This window comes from Eschrichtius robustus, chromosome 2, assembly GCF_028021215.1.
Source record: "Eschrichtius robustus isolate mEscRob2 chromosome 2, mEscRob2.pri, whole genome shotgun sequence".
Lineage (NCBI taxonomy): Eukaryota > Metazoa > Chordata > Mammalia > Artiodactyla > Eschrichtiidae > Eschrichtius > Eschrichtius robustus.
The window spans coordinates 70,470,735-70,495,212 of record NC_090825.1 but is presented as its reverse complement, the minus strand read 5'-3'; the positions used below and the strand labels follow the sequence as shown (position 1 = coordinate 70,495,212).

The 24,478-nt window shown below is 35.5% G+C and overlaps 1 pseudogene; it reads right to left on the bottom strand.

Moving 5' to 3' along the window:
• Positions 1 to 23,319: 23,319 nt before the first annotated feature.
• Positions 23,320 to 24,079, bottom strand: LOC137759420 (ferritin light chain pseudogene; annotated as a pseudogene).
• Between the last annotated feature and the right edge of the window lie 399 nt (positions 24,080 to 24,478).

The window sequence follows — 24,478 nt, the reverse complement described above, 5'->3', positions numbered from 1 at the left end:
TATTCATCTACACCTAACATCACCATAGATTACACATTATAGACCACTGAGTTCATTAGCTGTCATCTGTTTATTCAACAAATATTGAGCATCTGATAAATAAGACAAGGTCCTTGTGTTCGTGGAGTGGCTCAGGGGGAAGACCAGGAATGATAAATCTACAAATATCAAGAGTTCAGTAGGTTCCTTTGTCGTTTGCATATACGTGTAAATGTTGTTGAGGTTATAGAGGGCACTCAAACAACGAAGGCATCTTTTAGGATGTGAAGAGACATGAGTTTACAAGGTTGCTAAAGACTAAGGGACTTCTCTTTGGAAAGGGCTGAGAGCAGCCATCTTCATCAGATGGAAACACCAAGGGAAAATGTTGCTCGTTGGAAGGAAAGGAAGAAGTCATGTCAAGGAGGTGTTAGGCTATGAGTTCTGAGACATTAAGAAAATAACATCTGGGTCACTAAGTTTTTTTGGTTTGTGTATTCCTGTCAGATAAGAGACAATCAGTGGACATTTCTGTAGTAACCTGAGGTAGAACTTCAAGCTTCCAGAAGAAAAGGAAGAAAGAGTACTAGCAGTTCATTCTAGAGTGTTGCTTCTGTTTACCTGCCGATGCTCATCTTCCAACACCATTCAAGCCTTCTGAAATGGCCTCTCGCTCATCTGGAGAGTTTGGGAGCTCACAACCTTTTATATCAAACTCTGCAGATAAAGCAGGATGAGAACTTAAACTCTTACGATTACTGCCATTAGAAACCAAGTAAAAAGTAATTTTCTATTCCATTGCTTTTATTAATCGTGGCATATAGCTTATTGTTTGCTGTATCTTTAAATTACTTTGTATTCTAGATTTTAGGTAAGTGTTTTAACTGATTTTTTTAGAGAATTATCATGAGAAACAAAACTATTTATTTTTTTAATAAATTTATTTTGGCTGCATCGGGTCTTCGTTGCTGCTCGCGGACTTCCTCTAGTTGCGGCGAGCGGAGGCTGCTCTTCGTTGAGGTGCACGGGCTTCTCATTGCGGTGGCTTCTCTTGTTGCGGAGCACGGGCTCTAGGCTCACAAGCTTTAGTAGTTGCAACACACGGGCTCAGTAGTTGCGGCACTCGGGGCCTGGAGTGAACGGGCTTCAGTAATTGCGGCGTGTGGGCTCAGTAGTTGTGGCTTGCGGTCTCTAGAGTGCAGGCTCAGTAGTTGTGGCGCACAGGCTTAGTTGCTCCGCGGCATGTGGGATCTTCCTGGACCAGGGCTCGAACCCGTGTCCCCGGCATTGGCAGGCGGATTCTTAACCACTGTGCCACCAGGGAAGTCCAACAAAACTATTTTTAATAATTCACCAGAAAATCTGAATGAAAGGCCCATTAATTATTTTTATGGTAATATCTACTGAAAACACAAATAGATTAATTATTGCGTTAGCAATTACCATCAGCCAACCTACTAGAAATCTTAAGATAAGCACTACCATAATATTCCTTTTTAAAAATTTGAGGTATAATTATCTCTAGATTATTTTCAAGACAATCTGGTTATTTAACATTTATACTTTGTTCAAATTTATAAATAGAATTATTTTTTAAAATAAGAAAATTAAATTAAGGTAATAAAAAGACATTTTGAACTTCAGAAATAGTGATTTTTTTTCCTCAGGAATGTATATAAAAATTCCAGTCACCTATATTTACATTCAAAACAATACTCTCTTCTTTATTAGAAGAATAAATAAACTTTTCTGTTATGTTTATATCTTAATAGTTTGAAAAGCACTAGAACTCTGGAAGTGACTCTGGATTTTAATTGTCTCTCCAGTACTTACTAGGTATATAGTCTTGGACAAATCTCTTAATCTCACAGAGCTCTTACTTTTTTATTGATGAAATGAGGGTAAGCATGAAAAGTACCTCACAAGCTTGTTGAGAAGGTCAGATGAGATACCATATATGGTGTGGATAATGTGTATAAACTAGGAAAGCCTACACATATTATATACATAAACACACTCATAAAACATTTTTTTTAGATTGGTTAACTAGATTTGTAGGCAAAACCCAGTGAATTGATAATTATAGAAGAAATATTTTGTGTTTTAAGATAATAAACCCTCTTAGGAATTTCTACAACTCAATGATGTAAGGAAGGAGAACATATTTAAATGAATATGCCCCATACTGTGGTCGGAACAGAGCACAGCCCATCCAGGAGTTATGCTGACAGGAAGAACACTTCTTCAATGGGACATGGATGCTAGATTCAATCTTTTTATTCTTATCTTAAACAACCCTTTAATACTTCATACAATATTGATTTTATATTGGTAAGTATATTTAAATTAATAGAAAGTAGTTGTCAACCTTATCCTCCCTCTCCAGCCCAAGCTCTTTGTTCATTTCATTGCTTGCCCATTGCTGTGAAGTTAGAGATCTTCTCTTGTTTTGTTTAACATACTAGCACATACGGAGTCCCAGTCTCATGTGGAGCACTAGGCAGGGCCACTGGGTGAGGCTGGAGGCAAACTCAGTAGAAGACATCATCACTGCCCTTTAGGAGCTTCTGATCCAGTTGAAGGAATGCATACCAGCATTTCAAACAAGGGACCACACATTTATGGACCAACATGCCAGTGAGAGTAAATTGATACAGAAACTGTGCTGGCCTGAGGGAGAGATGATGGGCCCAAATACTTTTTTTTTTTTTTTTTTTTTTTTAAACATCTTTATTGAAGTATAATTGCCTTACAATGGTGTGTTAAATTCTGCTTTATAACAAAGTGAATCAGTTATACATATACAATATGTTCCCATTTCTCTTCCCTCTTGCATCTCCCTCCCTCCCACCCTCCCCATCCCACCCCTCTAGGTGGTCACAAAGCACCGAGCTGATCTCCCTGTGCTATGCGGCTGCTTCCCACTAGTTATCTATTTTACATTTGGTAGTGTATATATGTCCATGACACTCTCTTACCCTGTCACATCTCACCCCACCCCCTCCCCATATCCTCAAGTCCATTCTCTAGTAGGTCTGTGTCTTTATTCCCGTCTTGCCACTAGGTTCTTCATGGCCTTTTTTTTTTTTTTTCCCTTAGATTCCGTATATATGTGTTAGCATACTGTATTTGTTTTTCTCTTTCTGACTTACTTCACTCTGTATGACAGACTCTAACTCCATCCACCTCATTACAAATACCTCCATTTCATTTCTTTTTATGGCTGAGTAATATTCCATTGTATATATGTGCCACATCTTCTTTATCCATTCATCTGTCGATGGACATTTAGGTTGCTTCCATGTCCTGGCTATTGTAAATAGAGCTGCAATGAACATTTTGGTACATGACTCTTTTTGACCTATGGTTTTCTCAGGGTATATGCCCAGTATTGGGATTGCTGGGTCGTATGGTAGTTCTATTTGTAGTTTTTTCAGGAACCTCCATACTGTTCTCCATAGTGGCTGTATCAATTTGCATTCCCACCAGCAGTGCAAGAGTGTTCCCTTTCCTCCACACCCTCTCCAGCATTTATTGTTTCTAGATTTTTTGATGATGGCCATTCTGACCGGTGTGAGATGATATCTCATTGTAGTTTTGATTTGCATTTCTCTAATGATTAATGATGTTGAGCATTCTTTCATGTGTCTGTAGGCCATCTGTATATCTTCTTTGGAGAAATGTCTATTTAGGTCTTCTGCCCATTTTTGGATTGGGTTGTTGGTTTTTTTGTTATTGAGCTGCATGAGCTGCTTGTAAATCTTGGAGATTAATCCTTTGTCAGTTGCTTCATTTGCAAATATTTTCTCCCATTCTGAGGGTTGTCTTTTGGTCTTGTTTATGGTTTCCTTTGCTGTGCAAAAGCTTTTAAGTTTCATTAGGTCCCATTTGTTTATTTGTGTTCTTATTTCCATTTCTCTGGGAGCTGGGTCAAAAAGAATCTTGCTGTGATGTATGTCATAGAGTGTTCTGCCTATGTTTTCCTCTAAGAGTTTGATAGTGTCTGCCCTTACACTTAGGTCTTTAATCCATTTTGAGTTTATTTTTGTGCATGGTGTCAGGGAGTGTTCTAATTTCATACTTTTACATGTACCTGTCCAATTTTCCCAGCACCACTTATTGAAGAGGCTGTCTTTTCTCCACTGTATATTCTTGCCACCTTTATCAAAGATAAGATGACCATATGTGTGTGGGTTTATCTCCGGGCTTTCTATCCTGTTCCATTGATCTATATTTCTGTTTTTGTGCCAGTACCAAACTGTCTTGATTACTGAAGCTTTGTAATAGAGTCTGAAGTCAGGGAGCCTGATTCCCCCAGCTCCATTTTTCGTTCTCAAGATTGCTTTGGCTATTCGGGGTCTTTTGTGTTTCCATACAAATTGTGAAATTTTTTGTTCTAGTTCTGTGAAAAATGCCAGTGGTAGTTTGATAGGGATTGCATTGAATCTGTAGATTGCTTTGGGTAGTAGAGTCATTTTCACAATGTTGATTCTTCCAATCCAGGAACATGGTATATCTCTCCATCTATTTGTATCATCTTTAATTTCTTTCATCAGTGTCTTATAATTTTCTGCATACAGGTCTTTTGTCTCCTTAGGTAGGTTTATTCCTAGATATTTTATTCTTTTTGTTGCAATGGTAAATGGGAGTGTTTTCTTAATTTCACTTTCAGATTTTTCGTCATTAGTGTATAGAAATGCAAGAGATTTCTGTGCATTTATTTTGTATCCTGCTACTTTACCAAATTCATTGATTAGCTCTAGGAGTTTTCTGGTAGCATCTTTCCAAATACTTTTAATTCAGATTGTTTTCTGCTTGAGTGTGATCTGCAGCCGTCAGTCACCATGTGTCTGAATGGTTGTCAAAAGCATGATTTGAAACTTTCACATCTCACAATTCATCTCTCTTCTATTCTTTTTCCTGTTACCCTTGCCCAATAAATTGGACAGATTGTACATTTGTGGGGTGATTTATAGTTTAGCTTATATATTTTCATACTTACTGCAAGAGAGTACATTTATTCTTTTCTACAAAATAAAGAGGAAAATCCACACTGTCAAATCCTACCAAAGAAATAGTTTATTATGTCTAGACTAATTATTGTAGTAGTTGCATTAGGCAGCAACTGTTCTTTTGTTATACAACATGAAAAAGTTCCATTTGATTCTGTTAAATAACTAAATAATGTGACTGACTCTAACCATACTTTTAAAGTTATAGTTTATCCACAGAGCTCTGTGTGACAGGGCTTAATTAGTTCTAATAAGCTGTACCTGGTGGAGCTTGCCACATCAGTCAGGATAGGCTAGGGCCCCAATTTTTGTTCTCTGGTCTCTTTAAAAATTATTGAGGACTCCCAAAGAGTGTCTGTCGAAGTGGGTTCTAGCCACTGATTTTTTTTTCATATTAGAAATTAAAAATAAGAAAATTTAAAAATACTTATGATTTAAAATATCAACAACAAATCCATCACATGTTAATATAAATAACACATTTTTTGTGGAAAATTGCTAAAAAATTCAGAAGGAGGGTGCCATCATTATAAATTTTTTTCAAATCTCTTTAACCACTGGATTCTTTTATCAGCTTCTGCATCAGTTGGTTGCAATATCACACACCATGTAAACTTTGGAAAAACTCTACTTTGCACTTGTGAGGGAATAAGAGCAAAAGGAAAAATAACATCTACATATTATTATGAAAATAATTCTGACCTCGTGGATTCCTTGAAAAAGTTTCAGGAATCCCAGTGGTCTCCAAACCATACTCGGAGAACCACTGGACTAAGTTATACTATGATAATATACCATCCTCAAATCCTAGTGACTTAACTGTAATGTTTGTTTGTTTGTTTTCCTTCTCTCTCATTCTCATATCCATTGTAGATCAGTTGGACATTTTGCTCCATGTCATTGTAGCCCTCACTCTGGGATCCATTTTGGTGGAGCAGAAACTCTTTAGAACATCGCTGGTAACCGTGGCAAAGGGAAAGAAGAAACGGCAAAAGACGCACTGATTCTTAAAGCTTCCCCCTGTAAATGACACCTATTAATTCTGCTCATGTGCCATTAGCCAAAGCAATTCACATATCCTAGCCTGACTTCATGAAGGCAGGGAGGTGTATAACACTCCTATAGGGACAGACACAGGCTATTAGTGACTAGTAATACTGTCTACTATATTCAGTCATATATGTAAAGCACATCTAACTCTGTTGTGTCAAGTGATTAGATGCTTATAGACTTTGATCTTCATCAGATTTTAGTAAGGCAATCTTTATCTTTGCCTCCAAATCTCCTTTTCTAGGTTTCTAGAATTTAACAAATGCCTGATGTGTATTTAGTGTTGAATAAACATTCATCATCTATATGGACAAGTATCTGATAAAATATCATTTAGATATACTGTATATAGCACGACACTTACATGCCTAGAATTTCAATAAGAATGATATATCCAAATACTAGCCAGGTTAATTTTGAATCTGGGAAGGGTCTTGTTGATAATCCAGCTCAATCCTGTCATTTAACAGATGATTCAGTTGAAGTGTGAAGAAATTAAATACCACCATTTTAATCCTAGAAATGGAAATAAGGTTAATTGTGTCTGGCATGTTTTTTGAAAATTGTGTTGAGTTTAGGAGGGCTTCTAGATAAGTCCCAATAAATACTCAGATGATATCGTCTTACAGATTTCTGCATCAGAGTTGCATATTGTACAAAATCTAAAATTTCTAGTACTCAAAAGAAAAATTAAGATAGTTTTAAAGCAACTATAGCCTAAAAACTTTTATTTACTTTGCTTCCCTTGAGGTGCCACTGGAATAAGAAGTCTTTGTCAAATTTCTAGTTCTCATACAGGCTTGAACTTATTCTGAATGTTGCCGTGTTGACTACTTCTACTGCAAAAGCCATTTTCTAAAACCAATTATGCTCATAGAAATATCTTGCAGATGATAACCAGGTTATATAATATAAATCGCCAAGATGTGAGCGATTGATCCTACCTCCAAGAAATCCAATTAAGCGTTTATGTTTTATTCTCATTAACTCTAGAACCAAAAGTGCCAAACTTAAGTAAAAGAGATTGAATATAGACAAATATACAATACTGCATTTTCCCCAAGTACAGTAAAAATTAATCAATGAAAAAAAATAAAAGCTTGCGTTCTTAAGGTACTTTCTTCCTAAAAACAATACCTTATTCCAATAAAGCTTTACAATAGCCCAATAAGGGTAGGTAAGGGACAGATATTCCCTTTTCATAGATGAAAAAATAAAGGCGCACTCAGGTTAGGGGAGAAGCACGACGTCACACAATGAGTCATTAACAAAACCAAGAAGTCATAATATTTTTTTCTTCCAATATGGTGTCCCAGACATGTAGCCACTGTAACCATGATTATACATTTTGATAAATAACAGAAATACAAAAAGAATCCTGGTCAAAATATCTGGAATGAAACCTAAATTGTACATACAGCAATTATCTTTACAGGAAACAAGAAATTGCTTCCATTTTCAAAAGCATGCTCCCCAGTATTTTTTCCCATTTTCTTTGTATTCAAAATTATCTATTGTCTAACTTCAAATAAATGCAAATATAACTGTGGTACAAAGTAGCATTTGTGCCACTAGTACCATTAAAAACCATCATGTGTGAATGGGTTTTAATTAGGCTGTATTAGATTAATCCCATGTCTCCATTGGTTGTAACAAATGAAAAGATAGTATGCGCTGTCATGGGGATAGACATTTAAAGCTCAATGTAACTTTCATATTTTTCCATGTGATCGGTCAGCTAGGACTTCCTTTTAATTTGATGAAAATTTGGTTTGTAAATCAGAAAACCTTTTAATTGCAAGAAATGCAAAGCAGGAATCTTTTTTTTTTTTTTAAGGATTGACATTACCTTTGTTGTTTGATACATTAAAATAAGACCCATAAGGGACAGCTCTAAACAATGAACTTCATATAAAATAGATAAAAGCTTGCTCCTTGGACCTACATAGAAATTCAGACAGAGGCTTGGAAAGAACAACTTAATACTTCTAATATGGTAATATTGCCTAGGTAGCAGTAGAGTATTTGTTATAAAAGGTCTTAAATGTCATTTCCTAAAGACATTTTGAGGTAATTTTAACCACTCTTAAAATAATTGCATATAGATTATAGTTATTGTATAAGAAAAGACTTGCTTCCAATTTAAACAATGTTGGGAAGTTAAATGTAAATTTAAGTAGTGAAACCTAATTTTTAAATCAGAAAAATACTCCAGCCAATGTGTAAGTTTTGCTTTGTCACTATACTGTATTCCGTTCAGTAGAACAAAGACCAGTGCATAATGAGCCAATGTAAATGAAGTCAAATCAGCAAAAGCATAGTGGGAGAAGGGAGGTGTAAAATATGACAGTCGGTATAATGACCAGGGAGTAGAGAATTTAAATGTTTAATGCCTACACATTCAGATTCATTTTTCTGTCATCGCTTTGAATGGGTAGACTGAGGTGCTTGAAAGTCTAGAATGAAAACATCATCCCCTGGACCAAAAGAATTATTAATATTATTTAATAGCACAGATGTGGTCTGCACTCATAATCGTCCACTTTCTACCACTTCCCCCACCCACTTCAGGAAAAAAAAAAAAGAAACATGGTTATAATTAGAGATGATTAGAAAATGCTCTAAGTGTTTATTTGGGGCTTTCTCTCTTACTCTCCCGCATATGTGCCAGCTTCTCATTTCCCAGCCATGATGGAAGCTCGGAACACAATAGGAACACAGCAACAATGTGAATTGCAAATACATGTATATCTTTCTGCACAACCTATCTGATTAACTCTTAATAAAATGAGTATCCTCTAAAAAATATCCTGAGCTGTAAATTGCTTTACGACTGATGACGGGCTTTGGAAAAATACTATACATGCCTTACAATCAACTAGACAGAGTTGTGTTAAACAGAATTGCTTAGCTCTTGTCTGTAAATTACTCCCCTCCCTCTCCAATAAAGGAATGGATCTTGCTTAATAATCTGTGCTGCTTAGCATGTGTTAAACTGTACATATGAAAATCTTCATATTTTACATATCCCACACTTCAGGACTGTAACAAGCCTTTATCTTAATGTTCTCGTATTTAACATTTTCCTACATAGAGTGTGAATTTTCAAGAATACTGGCATAAAGATCACTTAATGCAGTGTCCCCCACCATCCCGTTTTCTCTCATGTGCAGTTCCAAACTATGGCTGTCTTGAAAGATATTCATAAATTCATTTTGGTGTCTAGGCAGTTTAACATACAGTAATTAAACTGGAGCTATAAACAGCAAAGCATATACGTGGACTTCTCAGATTTCAATATTACATTAAACTAGAGAATATTAATCCCTAAAAATGAGTGCACTGATAATATGAAGGTGAAATTCTATTGCGGGGTGGGGAGGAGATGGGTGGAAAATGAAAATTATTGTAAAATAAGTTAAAGTTCTAGTTTTAGCATTAGTTAAATCATTGAGGATAATTTGTGTCTTTACAGTTTAAAAAAGGGAGAAAAGATTTCTTTGGCACTGGTGACGTGTGATAAAAGGCTTCGGTTAAACTAGCTCCACGTACGGGAGGGGTGTGTGTGTGTGTGTGTGTGTGTGTGTGTGTGTGTGTAGGGTTAGGGAAACACAGGAACCTAAATACTTGCTTTGTAAATATTTAAGCTTTTTGCAGGCTGGAATTTAAAGAAGAAATAAAATGCTAGCCTTTTACCTTTGAACCCTTTGGTGAAATATCTTAATATGGCCAAATGTGAACATAGTGAAGTTAATCAGTCAATTTGACTGAGATTTATGAAGTTTTTCATTCTAAATGCATTTACATAGACACAAGCACATATATGTACATAAATTTATTTTATTACATGCATTTTACACAAACTGAACCTTAAGCAGTTGAAGTACTAAAAAAGCCAATCAAAATACTCTTCATATATCCTTAAGTCCATAAACCTCTTTAAATTGTCTCTTTTAAAAAACAACTAAATTATGGAAATGCAGACTGCATTACAGAATATTTGCCAGTTATATCTTGATTCTTATTTGAAATTCCCACAAGAATATAGGCATGACAGTAATATAAACCATAGAAACAGGCAAAAAAAAGTAGAACACAGGGACTTGTAAATAAATCCATGAATATCAAGAAGCACAGATGCTGAGATTATGCATTTTTACCAGTACAGTTCTGTGCTTGTAAACTATAAGGCCAGACATTTGTAAGATGCAGTGTAGCAGGCCCTGCAGAGGGAGGGAGAGGAAGGAGAGACACTGAGAAAGGTAGGGAGGAGGGAGGAAGGGAGGGAAAGTGAGTGAGAGGCAGGGGCGGGGAGTGAGAGAGAGAGAGAGAGAAAGAGAGAGAGATTGAGAAGAAGAGAGGGGGGCAGATAGCCAGACACAATAACGCATAATAATGTTAACATTCCTGCATGTCTAATGGCTTAAATATGCTGTGTGCCTCACTCTAGCCCCACACGGCAGCTGATGTCAAAGAACCATTTAATATTTTATCAATAGTCCTTCTTTGAACCAAAAAATATTTTTTTCCCTATAAAAAGAGTTCAGGGGCTTCCAAGCATGAAAAAAATTAAATCTCTTGAATGGCAAAATTTTAAGACATAACATATTTGTGAATACCTCATGTTCAGCAAGATTCACACCATTCTCTAATGCATCTTACATTATTTACATCTCAGCAATGTCAACATGTCTTATTTACCAAGGAAACATAAATTCATATTTTTAGCATCTGTTTTTTTCACGTTAGGAATGTATAGCTTTACTTTTTAATGTAAAAGAAGCCCATTGATTGAATTATTATTATAATATCAGTTGGACTTTTAGGTTGTTGTTGTTTTTTGGTGGAAATATTGTTTTCTTGTTTGACGAATACTATCCCTGTAACAAAGAATGACTGAATTGTCTTAACAAAGAAGATGAAGGCTGTATGTGTTGGTTACAATAGAATAACCACCTTCCAGATCTCTTAAATCTACAATATATGTAGTGTGGGTCCTGAGTGGCTTTTGTTTTCAATGTCTTTTGTAAGCTTTTAGGGTTTTTTCTGCATCAAATGTCAAGTTAATTTACAGGGCGCTATTACTGATATGTTTCCTTGGCTTGTGGTTTTCTGTGAAAGGCAGGCAGCTGAGACCAAGTCTTAGGCTAGGGGGGAGGGGCAGCCGGCAAGCCCATAACACATACACTGTGCCAGGGTCTGTAAATTGGCTGCCTGTATGACAGCGGGCCCAGTGAAACCTCTGGTCTTCATTTGCATGCTGAAGAATATCCAGGATTAAACCAGACTGATTTTCATACAGGATTTAGACCTGACATTTATTATTCGGTTCACAGACCTCTTGAAGGAAAGTTTGTTTTCCACTCATAGATGAAAAATCTTCTAAGATAAATAAAGACTGGCTTAGCAGTAACAGTAAATAAATAGCCTTCCTGTATTTCTTATGAATTTATCATATATGATTACCAGACAGATGTTTGCCACCAAATTACTATATTTTTCTCTTTAGCAGTACTAAAGAAAAATGTCTATCAAAGCCCCTCGCCGTATTTGTAAAACATATCCATTTAATTCTGGAACTTGATTTTTCATAAATACAATTTAGAGACAGATACTTGAGTTTTAAAACAAATTAAAACAATATTGGAGTAGTAAAATACTCTGAAACGCTTAATTTTATATTTGCTTCATGTGTTTTTATGAGGACAGAGAAGATTTTGGTTATACTGTAAGCATCAATTACACACTTTTATATAAAACATGAAAATTATGAATGAACATTACACATGAGCCCTATCCACCACATTTATAATACAGATAGTTCATTTTCATTGCCAATAGATCCATAAAATATTCCAGTGTCTTTTAACATTTAGGTATTAACTGTTTGTCCAGACAAATACTTATAATCCAATACTTTGACAATATTTTAACTAAACCAAGGTTTAATTTCTAATGTTCAAACAAAACATAGTTTGACACAGTGCCAATATGAAGAAACATGGTACAGTTGCTTTACGTTTTCTGGAATTCATTTTCTGTGTGGGCCAGAGTAAAGACTGCAAATAGTGATTAAGCAGGCCCAGAAGAAATTTAGAATTCCTCATGTATTAATAAACACAACAGACTTTTCAAATGCATTGAAAACACACTTTATTTAGTTAATAAATGTATGGTAAAATAATACAAATGTCAGCAATTAAATATATTATTGTTTCTGTCAGTGCATATGGAGAAAACACTGTAAAATCTGCTATATATTTGAATTTTTAATGTATCAATGGAATTTTTGAAAATGTGTTCTTGTATTTAATTTCCTTATGGATATTAACTTATTCATAACAAATCTTAAACATGGACAATATGGGATATATTCTTTGGAAATTTTTGTTTGTGTGCTTTAATGTTGCCTTTTATTATAAATGTACATATGAATCACATTTACTTCTTCAAATCAATTTATGATTATACTCAGTAGGAAGCATATATGATTAAAGTTTTAGATAGAATATATCAATGAACTTCTTATAGTGTGATATCAGTATCTTATATACAAATTAGATTATTAACCAAGCATTTAATAAATGAACAAATGAGTCCATCTAGTTTTGCCTTAATTCAATTACCATATATAATATGCACACGAATAATCAGACTCTTTACCAAAAGTTAGGTAAAACCAAAGAGGAATTATTGCTGGGAAAAGAGTTTGGTCATCTTTGGTGAAGAAATATTATCTCCTTTATATGTATGTAAATTACAAATGTTAGCATAAATATTATTGCAAAATGTGTCTACACATGCAAAGTGAAGAAAAACAAGGCACTTATTTGAACAATTCAGGCTAAACCCCTCACTTTCACTTGCAATAGGTAATTGAGGCAAAAGTGTTTTTCCCTTGAATTATCTGGATGATTGCATCAATTCTTCACTTTGCTTTATACGAGTATATAGACATAGCAATTGTGTCTTTAGAAATTGCCACTTTAAAAACATGCAAATACAGAACACATTCATTTATGACACTGCTACTTTATAGGCTTAATACACCACTGGACTTATTTGTTAATGAAATTGGAATCTTAAAAAAGGGGAGGGGTTAAATATATTTTCCTAAGTAATTATTTCTAAAGCAACTTACAGTGATATTTAGATGTAACATACAATTATATATGCATCATGCAAACTGGGTTTCTCCAACCTTTTCTGGCATACTAATGCCCCAGTCTCCTTCACTATTATTTCTATTAGCAGTCTACTTCCACAGTAGGCCCTGATAATTGTATGGAGAGTATTCACGATGATGTGTTACAAATATAGTACTGAGAAACATTTAATTGTGAAAGTTTGACCCTCCACCTGAAATCCTGAAAGTATATGCTTGAGAAAAAGGAATTCTGAATCCAGTTGGTTAGAATGGGGAGGATCATTTTCAATCAAGCCAATTTTTAATGACTTTATTGTTAATACACTTAAAAACATGGCTGATATAATGACTTGAACTCACCTGGTTATTTCGTCCTTTCTAGTGACTGCATAAGAAATAGATATTAATTGCCCTGCCATTAAAGTTCTTGATACAATTCACATTTACTCACTTTAAACTCAAGATGTCTCTCAATAAAATTCTGGGCTCTTTATATCTTCAATGTAATTAGTATTGTACAATATTCATGACAAACATAAGGAGCAAGGAAGAGGATTCCTACTTGGTAATCATTGTAAATATGAAATTGTCAAGCTAGTCCTAATTAGTCACTGAGATAAAGATAACATACAAGTCTCTAAGAGGTACAACAAAACTTAGAACAAAATTCAGATATGTCACAATTAGATTATTGTTTCAAATGCCTATGCTTAATGAAGTTGGTGAACCCTGTTTGCCAAATAATTCTGTCAGGCAAGCAGTCATAGTTTAAAAGTAATTAAGCAATTCAGCCTCATCTTAAAATGGCACATGCAAAGGTCCATGTTTTGTTGGTTTGGAAATGTGTAAGATACTTGATAAAAAGCATCCTCTAAGAAAATTCAGTGTATTATACTTTTTAAACTTCAACAGGTAGAGAATCATTTTTAAACTTGCCTTTAAAAAACATTCTAGTAAAGCATTTGATTGTTTAACATTTTTATTATTCAAGTTCTTACCATTTCACACTACTCCCTAGAGAGGGGCCAAGAAAATATTAAAAATACTATAGAAATATAAAGGATAAGATATTTGTCACTCTCGTTTAAATTGATGTATGCCGCTGTCCTATAAACGTCACATCGGATAACCCTGAAAAATTACCATGAATCTCCATAATTACGCATATTCATGATGCTGTTTTGCATAGTGCTAACAGCAGACTGCATGTGGGGTGGGACGTGAAGGGGGGTAGGAGTGATGTGATGGATTAAAATTATTACCAGTATCATGGAAACAGACATAGCAACAGTTCCATTTTGTTAGGTCTTAGAAAACAAAAGCATATCATAAAGTTGTATAGTAATTAAATAACTCGAAATTTTTCTCCTACATATTTCACAATAAAAAGTTAACACCGACAAACTGACTAGAAACATCATTGTTACTTGAAATGTGCTTATATTTGTCATAGATTCCTAGGTACAGGACTATGTCAACTGAAAGGAGACGGTGCTTTTTAACTTTTTTTGAGGCGGGGGAGTGGAGAAGGTGAGGTGATGGAGAATTTTCAAGCCTTCGAAGTAGTACACAGGTTTCTTACATGGTTCGAAAGCTCTTGATGAGCTGAGTGCAAATCATGTAGGTACGTTTCTTCTGATAAATATGAGAACAGAATCATATTTAGTAAACTGTTGAAAGGCTCTAAGAGATAGAAAAGTTGTCTGGTGTCTATCTCAATAGCTTTTTTGTGCTGAGGCAGAGAGCAGAGTTAATCAGGGACTCTAGAAGTAATTATCGGCAGAGTTTGGGTAATACAAATGCTTGGGTAAACAGCGATTGTTCTTTCCACAAGATTGCGAGTAGAAACAACAATACTGGTATTGTCCTCCACTTCTCATTAAGGGGACTCGGGGAGGGAGTGCTGCACTGCGAGGCGGATGGGAAACTGACAGGCAAACTGTGCTCGGAACGACTCTCTTCTGATCCCACTACCACAAACTCTGGCTTTTGGCATCAGGAGTGCCAGCTGCATCAGGAGAAGCCAAGCCTGTCATACCATCTTCACATCAAATCTTCAGGATACAAGAGCTAGAGCATAGTTAGAGCTTAATGAAGAAACAAATACAAAAGGGAAGATTAGGCCTTGTTAACACTTGCATTCATTTGTTCTTATAGAAACTGCATTGGATGGGTTGTTTTATAGAACTCATTCTTTTTTTCTCTTAAGCAGAAAAGTTACATTGAGGATGCTTTTTTTTTTTTTATTGTAAATACATAGGGAAAAAAAAAATCTTACAGTTCCCCTGTAACTATCAGGCAACAAATTGTTTTGTCAAAAATGCCATTGAAACAGTGATGTCCATGACAACTGTCAAAATTGGTAAATAAATACTTTTCATTTTTTAATATTAATCTTATTATACTTCTTGCCACATCAAGCATTTCCTTGCATACTTAAGTGGTACCATTGCATTCTTTTGAAAAATTGGGATGTGAAACTTTATCTATTGTTATTGGATAACAAACAATCTCCTTTTTGGGGTGAAAAATTTATGTTTCATGGCACCACATTACTTTTATCTTCAAATTAATTGCATTTGAGAAAAAAGAATCATATTTTTAAAGTTCACTATAAACTAGCCAGAAAGTTTGACAGCAGAATGCTGCAATTATTTTTTATTGTTGTAAGCAATCAGTCAACTGTACAAAGGTGTGTTGTGTACAGCTGCAATGTAAAACCTATTTTTGTTTATGCTATCTGTCAACCACTTAATATGGCTAAGGTACATTCTAAATGATATTATTCCAAAGGAAACAGGAACGCTTTAAGGAAATAATGTACTTCCTATTCTATGCCTTGTGTGTAGGGTCTACCCAAGAAAGGCTCATAATGTATGTGTGGTTCTTAAACTTTAGATACATGTTGAAAGAAAATGGGCAATTTGTTGTAGATTTTGAAGAAGGGAATACGTAATACCTGTATCGGGACAAGAGATATTTGACTTTTACAAATTCTCAGATATTTTAGATGCAAACTAAATGAGGAGACCCTTCATGTGCTTTGCCTTGCTTATGATGGGAAACATAGGAATATGGACAGCTAGGTATCCTTTCAGAAAGTAACTTTCTGTAGACATATGAAAAGACAATACTCAAACACAGTGCAGCCTAATTACTAAAAAAATTATTTTTTATGAGAAAGGCATTTAAAATTACGTCCTATATTTTCAGTGTGATGGGAATGGATCCCCTTTATTCTGTTAGTGTCAGGAAATATCACCAATGTAGTGTTCTGTGCTGAGTTCCTCCCAGCTTTTACTGTTTGTGGTTATTATATTATGTTTGACATGGTTTTTGTCCATGGTATCTAAAATAGCCAAACAAAAGTGGACCTTGAAATACTCAAAAACATCTCCTATTTCCTAGTGATCATACTTCTCAATACTTTGAACTATGGATTGCACCTTTTTAAGGTGACTGCATCTCAAAATGTGAGGTTATGTTGTAGGGAGCTGACCTCGTTACAAACACTTCTCAGAGAATTCGTTACAATGAATTAATTGATTAATCTTTTAAATGGCACTTGGTATTTATAAGTGGCAATTCTTGTATGCTTTCAGACCAAGAGCAGTTAAATAATGAATATTGCTATTTTTATTTGTTAATTTTATTAGCAGTCTCCTCAGTGGTTTATAATTAAACATGACAGGTGGATTTGCATGATGTCTCTAAATGTGCTTAGCTACTCAATAGTATTAATGTAACTTTTTGTGATAACAAGTAAAATGAGACTACGTTTTTCTCTCTGATCAATAGAACTCCTTTTTAGGATTTTATTAATAATTATTTCAGCATTAGTGTGACTACACTTTATATACATTTCTAAAACTGTCCAACCGATTTTATGAATCCATTATGTATCAACAGGACCTGCAACTAGAGAATGTACAAGAGAATCTTTACCTCTGGAATTCATTTCATCTTAAGTATAACATTATAAAATATGTATGTGTTTATTTGGATTACTTTAAGACAACAGTATAATAGAATAGAGTAAAATAGCTCATGTTACCTAAAGCAAAATTTAACAAAAATATTTATGTTTATTGTACCATAATCATCACATGTACATATTACATATATTTAAATATTTTACTGACAAAATGAATGCAAGAAAGTTTTCTGCTTGAATATGTATGAAGCTGGACTGAAGTTGTAGAGTTTAGGTGAGAGTAGATAGGGCTATGAGTATTAATATTACATGTATTTGATTGACAGTGATCTGGCTGCATTTTAGATCACAAAACATTATTTAAAGAAGTTGATATTTTTATAAAGATTAATGTTAATTTGCACAGGTTTATAACTTAGTTGAACAAAAATAAAAGAAGAAATTATACTTTTATTTAGATCAGGAAGTATACACCATGAATTTAATTAAAGTTTCCTTTAAAATGAGTTTTACATTGTTTTCCACACAATGTGAAGAATCAACTTTTCTCTTTAATGTGTTGAAAAATTTGTTTGGTAAGAATAGAATAATTCAAATGTAGCTAAAGAAATTAAGTATATAGAAATATTGAATATTTGGGCACTGGATAAGCTTCTTTTGAGTTCTCTTTTTTGAAAGATGTCATCCCTGATCAGAGCTCTAATGAGAATGAACTTACGTCGGTGCTCTCACCTACCCCTTAACCACTGGTGGTGTGGAGGCACAGGGGGCATGTATAGCAATAAAATCGTGGCTGGGCCTAGTAGCAACCGATTTCTGCTATAGTATCCTAACCTCAAGCTTGCTAAAATTAGAGGCATAATCCCATTAAAAATTCCTCCTGGTTGCCACCCCTGTTGCAGAGAAGAAAAGCACAGTTTTCTTGGAGGAGAACTGACTAAAGGGGTAGGGGCCGGGGAGTTGTTATGTAGTCAGAGTTCTTTTAACCTGAGCTCATACTTGTATGTACTGGATAAGTGTATCTGTTCAGTCTCTTTTCCACAGGCTTCTATCTCTAGGAGCTTAAGAAAATCCATTCATCCAAATTCTAGTTTGCCTAATATTTCCACTCAGTACGGACGCTGCTTGGCTTGAGTGAATCAGGTGGTCCTTTTGGCATGTAGGAATTTATCTGTAAGAGGGCTGGCTTTGGAGTGAGGAGATCTGGATTAGAATTGCACCTTGTCCTTATTTGGAGCATTGTCTTAGCTTCAGGAATTTCTTCGTTACACGGTGACTCTAAAGATAACATAAAATATCATCTGACAAAATAGCTACTACTATATCTGGAACATAGGAGATGTCCCAGAATACTGGTTGAATTAAAATTTGAATGTGTAGATACAGTCCAGGATAAATTCAGAGCTGAGTGGTTTTTTAAGAATGGTTGTTTCATCTTGAGCAATGCATGGGGTGGCGGGGGGGAGGGGCGCCATCAGAGCCCCTTCATCATCTGGGAAAAGCGATGAGGCCCTGCGTGGGGCTGTTGCTTGAGTCTCAGGTCAGAGTTCCACATTTAACCAAACCATGTGAAACTTTTGAGTCTTTTCTCATAGCTACAACTCAGGCAAGAATCAAAAAACTAGATGCTTAGAAGCAAACAAAAAGAATGAAAGTTCACACAGAAATCCAATGGTTTTTTTTTTTTTTTTAAACACAGAACCTAATGTATGATAGATTAAATAAACATTTGCTGAATGAATACACAAATAAAGGTGTATTTTAAATATGAAACCACTAAATTTGAAAATAAGTAATTCCAAGTTCACCCCCAATTCCATCCTTTTTTTTTTTTTCTCTTTTGAGAATAAAAAGTTCAAGAGACTTTAAGAGAGTGAAGGGCACTCTAAAATGATCCATCATTATGTTCACATATGTTGAAGAAGAACCTACTTGACATACACCTTTATGGAGTGTAGCTTTAAATATAAGAATAAGCCCATATTAATACATGTTTCTTGTACAATTTTTTAAGCACACATTCTAGCATAGTTACTACATATTTATTCATGGAATAGTCTATCATTCCTTCATAGTACAAGCATCTATTTAGAATATTTTCCTAAATAACATAGTCAAATGTTTACCAAACATGCCCTTTAACTGTCTTATGAAGAAGGATGTATTTTCAGACATCCACGTAAATTTGGGTTTAGTCAAGATTGCCAATGTATGTAGGCCAACAAAAATGAGTGCCTCGGCTGCAGGCATTGTGTTGACCTGTTAATCTGAATTTCATTTCTGACTACTTTTGTATTTAAACTTAAATTCTATAACCTATATATGCATTGGGGATTAATTATCATCCTACTTAAAAATAACTGAAACAGCAAAAATAGGTGTTCATTTCAACCGTCAACATTTTTTCAAGATTTGGAGCTTGCCTTCTTGAGAGTTCTTCCATACAGCAGAGTGAAGAGGCAACTTAAAGTGATACCAATAGGAGTTTGCAGAGATGTCACTTCATAATGGAAGGTGGCATCTGTGGAATTCCTTTATTCTCTGGCATTCATAAAAATTATACCTCATCTGTATACATTCTAAGTGCCAATATAAATATAAAAACTTTCTAAATGATATTTTCCAAATGCATATAAATCACATAAATCTCAATGATTCAAAATAAAACCGGGTGATACTAATACTTTCTTTCTGGTATAAAACATATATTGGGAAAAATTATAAAAATACAGTCACCTCAAACTCAAAATAAGTAAATGAAGCAGATCAATTTTGTACAGGTGCCAATATATTAGCCCATTTATAAGTGATAATAGTAACGTAAAAACGTGTACATTGAATGTTCAACTTTGCAAGCGCATTCATAAAGATTAGAAAGGGAATTATCTTTTTTTTCTAAATACATAAAATTACATACATTAAAACTAAATACATTAAATACATAAAATTTAATGAAAAAAATAATTTCCTGTTTCACTGTTTGTTTTCCTCATTGTACTTTGAAGTTAAGGCCTAAAAGAACCTCTCTATACACTGAATTTAATTTTGCCCATTTTTTATCCCTGGAAAATTGATGATGATTTGAAGCCGTTATTTGAATATTTGTCTTAAAAGTATTCACTGGTTATTTATTTATTTATTTTTGGTGGCTTGATAACATAATGAATATTTTAACCAAAATAATGAAATCAAGATGATGTATTTACCTTTTTTTTCTATAGTATTGTATGATCTGATAAAGTACACTTATAGAAATTATCCTACTAAATAAATAAATAATAAACTTCATGCCCAAGTGTTTTCTGGATAGCAGACATTTCTTAGAGTAGCATGTTTAAGATATTTTCTGGTTATTTTTAAGACATGTGACTTCATCTTTTTAGGAACTTACTGAAAAATCTTTGCCAACATTGAGCTTTTTCAAGTAAAAGGCATATTCTTCAAGGGTTTCCTTTTTCCACTGTATGTGGTAAAGGACTTATAAGGACAAATTTAATCAGGCAGTTCACTATTTATAGTATATAAGAACTTGAGATAAGCACAGAGAAACAAGAGGACAGTTGTGTCCCAATTTTATTTACTTCAAACAGTATTGTATCACACAAGTTTTTACTGATGATTAGGACTCAAAGATGTGCTAGTTAAATGAAGCGTGTGTGGCATACCTCACTCATATCAATCCCCAACAACTTTGTAATAACAAATTTGCATTTATAAATCTTCGTAATTATAAAGTTAATAATTTTCTTTATATTGTTCATTTTTAGCAAATGTTACATTTGCTTTAGAATGAGTTGTAATCAGCTTATAGTGCTATCACATTAATAACATATTTTAATACCAAAAAATATTATCTATCTTTCCTATAATATTAGAATGCCAGTTTTCAGAATTACTGCTCTCTGCTGCATACACACGCTTATGCGTTTCTCACCAATCAAAATCTTCTCTTTTTTTCTATATCTCTCTTTCTCTCTCTCCCTTTTCTTCCTCTGTTTCCTGCAGTCTCGCCCCCTCTCCATCCAGTTCCCTTCTTCCCTGCCCTCAGTTCTCCACTGCAGAGAACAGTGAACGTATTAGGAACAGTCACTTATGGTTGGGCTTCTAACCTAGCTCAACTCCAGCATTAGCAAAGGGATTCAGTTTCTTGAATTCATTAATAGTATTTTGCCACAAAAGGCTTTGTAGTTCTCTCCTGAATATTGAGCCTAGCTTAATAACATTCCATTTATGTTAAAGACACATTTAATCTGTTAATGTGACCTTTAGAAGTATTCTCTTGTTTTTCATTAAAGAAACACTGCCTTACAAATATTAATTATTCCTTGATGCCATATTTTAATTAACTAATCATATGCTATTTGCAGCAATAACAAATGTAGTAATGTATGTGCAGTAATGCTGTGTAATGCAAGATCGATATCAAAGAATCCATTGCTGCAGAAAAGACATGTTTTGAGTATCTTCTCTGGATGAGTCTGCTTATATGAAACATTCAGTCTAGAATGATGCTTTGTTTTGCTTTGTGTTTTGTATTTTTAAATGCCAATGCAAGACTGATTAAAATGCTGAACATATCGTTAGCCCCATCACTAATAAGTGAACGTTCACTGATGCATATTAGCAGGGTCTAGCAATGTGGTGAAATTGTCACTTAAGTGCTTGGAATCTGAACACAGAAAATGACAGGCAGTGCCGAAGGTCCGGCTCCAGTGCATGTCTTTACTGTAGCTGGAGTCACTGGAATGGTGAAACCAGTTTAGGTTCAAGGTCGCTGCTGACATTCAGCTGTCATGGCTTCATTGTCTGCAGGCCTTCTCTCCATTGACACATTCAAGAGTACTTTATAGCAACCACAAAGAGCCAGTCAATTGATACCATTACACTTCATGCACACACAAACCACAAGCCTGTTCAGGACTGTTGATACAGTCTAACATTTATTCATTAAGGGATCTATTGAAAATGCAACTTGCCCAGCCCCACTCTTAACAACATAGACTTACTTGTTTAGTCCAAACATTTAGCTACGTCTTTTTCAAGTTTTGCACAGCATTCTCTAATTGAGGTAACATTATCTGCATTTTAATGCTACACCATTTATGTCCAATGAAAGATTACCTGAAGAACCCTGCCATTACCACACTAGTTTAAATACGGGCAGTCGTATAGAAAAAATATACACAAAAGATGTAAGCAGGGGGAAAAGGGAGATATTTATTTGTTCTGGGAGTGCCACGGAAATCCAATTGCTCAGAAATGAAATAAGAGTCTGAAGTGAAAGGAGGGAAAACCTAAGCTTGGGTCAGGGAAGAGGCAGTGATTAGCTCCATTGTTAGAAGCTCTTTGAGCTTCGTTGGTTGTAAAGAAAAACCCACTAATGAATCTATTGAAGCTTGCCAGAACTTTGTGTGGAAGACAACTTAAGTTATGGTGCTTATCTAAAAAATGGTAGTAAAGCATGTGGATATATAAAACAGCACATATGTCTCTTGATTAACAGCTTGCCCATAAAAACAAAAAAATTGTTTAAAGATTGTATGTTGCACAGATAGCCTACTTAACATGTGTATGTTTAATTCCATATTCACAGGTCTTAAAAATAATCACATCAATGTTGAGGAGATGTAAGAAAATATATCCTATTGAATATTTAAAAGACAGGGAAATAGGCAGAAATATAATGTAGCTAATTTCTTCTTGGTTTTCTACCAATATTTGTAAAGAAAGATTCGTTTAAAAGTCAAGTTCGAAGGCTGATTCATGCTTTGCATATTTTAAAAAGGCAAAAACCACTTCATTAAGGAATGTGATCAACTGACATAAAAAATAATAGACTTTGGAAAAAAGGACCAATATGTCCACGTACTGCATTTAGAAAAAATGTTTATCATGCTTCCATCATATGTGGCATTTCCAACATAAAATTGAGTCCTTTTTGCTGTTCGATATAATGTTTAATTACACGTGCCTATTTAACTCTACAGTATACTTGCACGGTTTAAAATAAGACTGTCATTAATATGATTCAATTAGGCAGCAGTATAGGAGAAGAAAATAACTGTGGCCAGTCACTTGGTCAAGATCATTGCTAGTACCTGGAAAACTTGTATAAGTAGAAATAGAACATAATCGTCTGAAAGTTTCGCCTTAAGTTGTGCCAAATACTTTTTTTTTTTTTTGCCGCTGCAAAAAGCTTTATTGTTTCCATTTGGTCCAAGGCTTGGGAGAGGGCTCCAGGGTGGTTAAAAAGCTGCCTAGTGGCTGCAGAGAGGGGCTTCAGGTAGAAGCCCTAACACCAGAGGGGCTCCTCAAAGGCCACTGGGCTCCGGAGGCTCCTAGTCGTGCTTGAGGGTGAGCCTTTCGAAGAGATACTCGCCCAGCCCAGCCTGGGGGCCAGCCAGCCTGCGGAGGTTGGTCAGGTGGTCACCCATCTTCTTGATGAGTTTCACCTCCTCATCTAGGAAGTGGCTCTCCAGGAAGTCGCAGAGGTGGGGGTCTGCGCGGGCACAACCCAGGGCATGCAGATCCAGAAGGGCCTGGTTCAGGTTCTTCTCCATGTTAATGGCGGCTTCCATAGCGTCCTGAGTTTTACCCCACTCATCTTGAGATGGCTTCTGCACGTCCTGGAAGAGGGCGCGGCCACCGCGTTGGTTTTGCATTTTCAAGAGACGCTCGGCGCTCTCGTGCTTCTCTTCGGCCAATTCGCGGAAAAAGTGGCCCACGCCCTCCAGAGCCACATCGTCGCGGTCGAAATGGAAGCCCAGAGAGAGGTAGGTGTAGGAGGCCCGCAGATGCATGTTGACCAGGCGGTTGACGGCGGCCTCCACCTCGGTGGAATAATTCTGACGAATCTGGGAGCTCATGGTTGATCGGTAATAAGGAGTTCGGCTCAAAAAATGGTGTTGGCTGGTCCTGGTGACCGAGGACAGCTGAGTGCCTCACTCCGAAGGTTGGAGGGTGGATAGATGAGTGGCTTGCTCCGAAGGCTGGAGGGTGGTCGGAGGCTGGAGGAAAGGGCGACCCTGGGTCTGTTCCGTCCAAACACTGTTGAAGCAAGAGACAGATCCGGGGAACCGCCGAGTGCAATCTTGCCAAATACTTTTAAGTGTTATATTGGTGAAGCAGAGTTCAAACCCTGAATAAAAAGAGATCCTCCCCCTCACCCACCTTCCCCATCATCGAACTCATCTATGGTTTCATGACTATTTCACAGGAATGAAGTTTGTTATTTGGGAGGTATGATTCTTCTCCTCTGAAGGAGTTGTTTTATAAATAAATGAGTGTTAGGTCAATGAATTCACTCATTTTTTTCATGAGCACTAAAGCATTATTCCTCCAAAGCGTACTATTTTG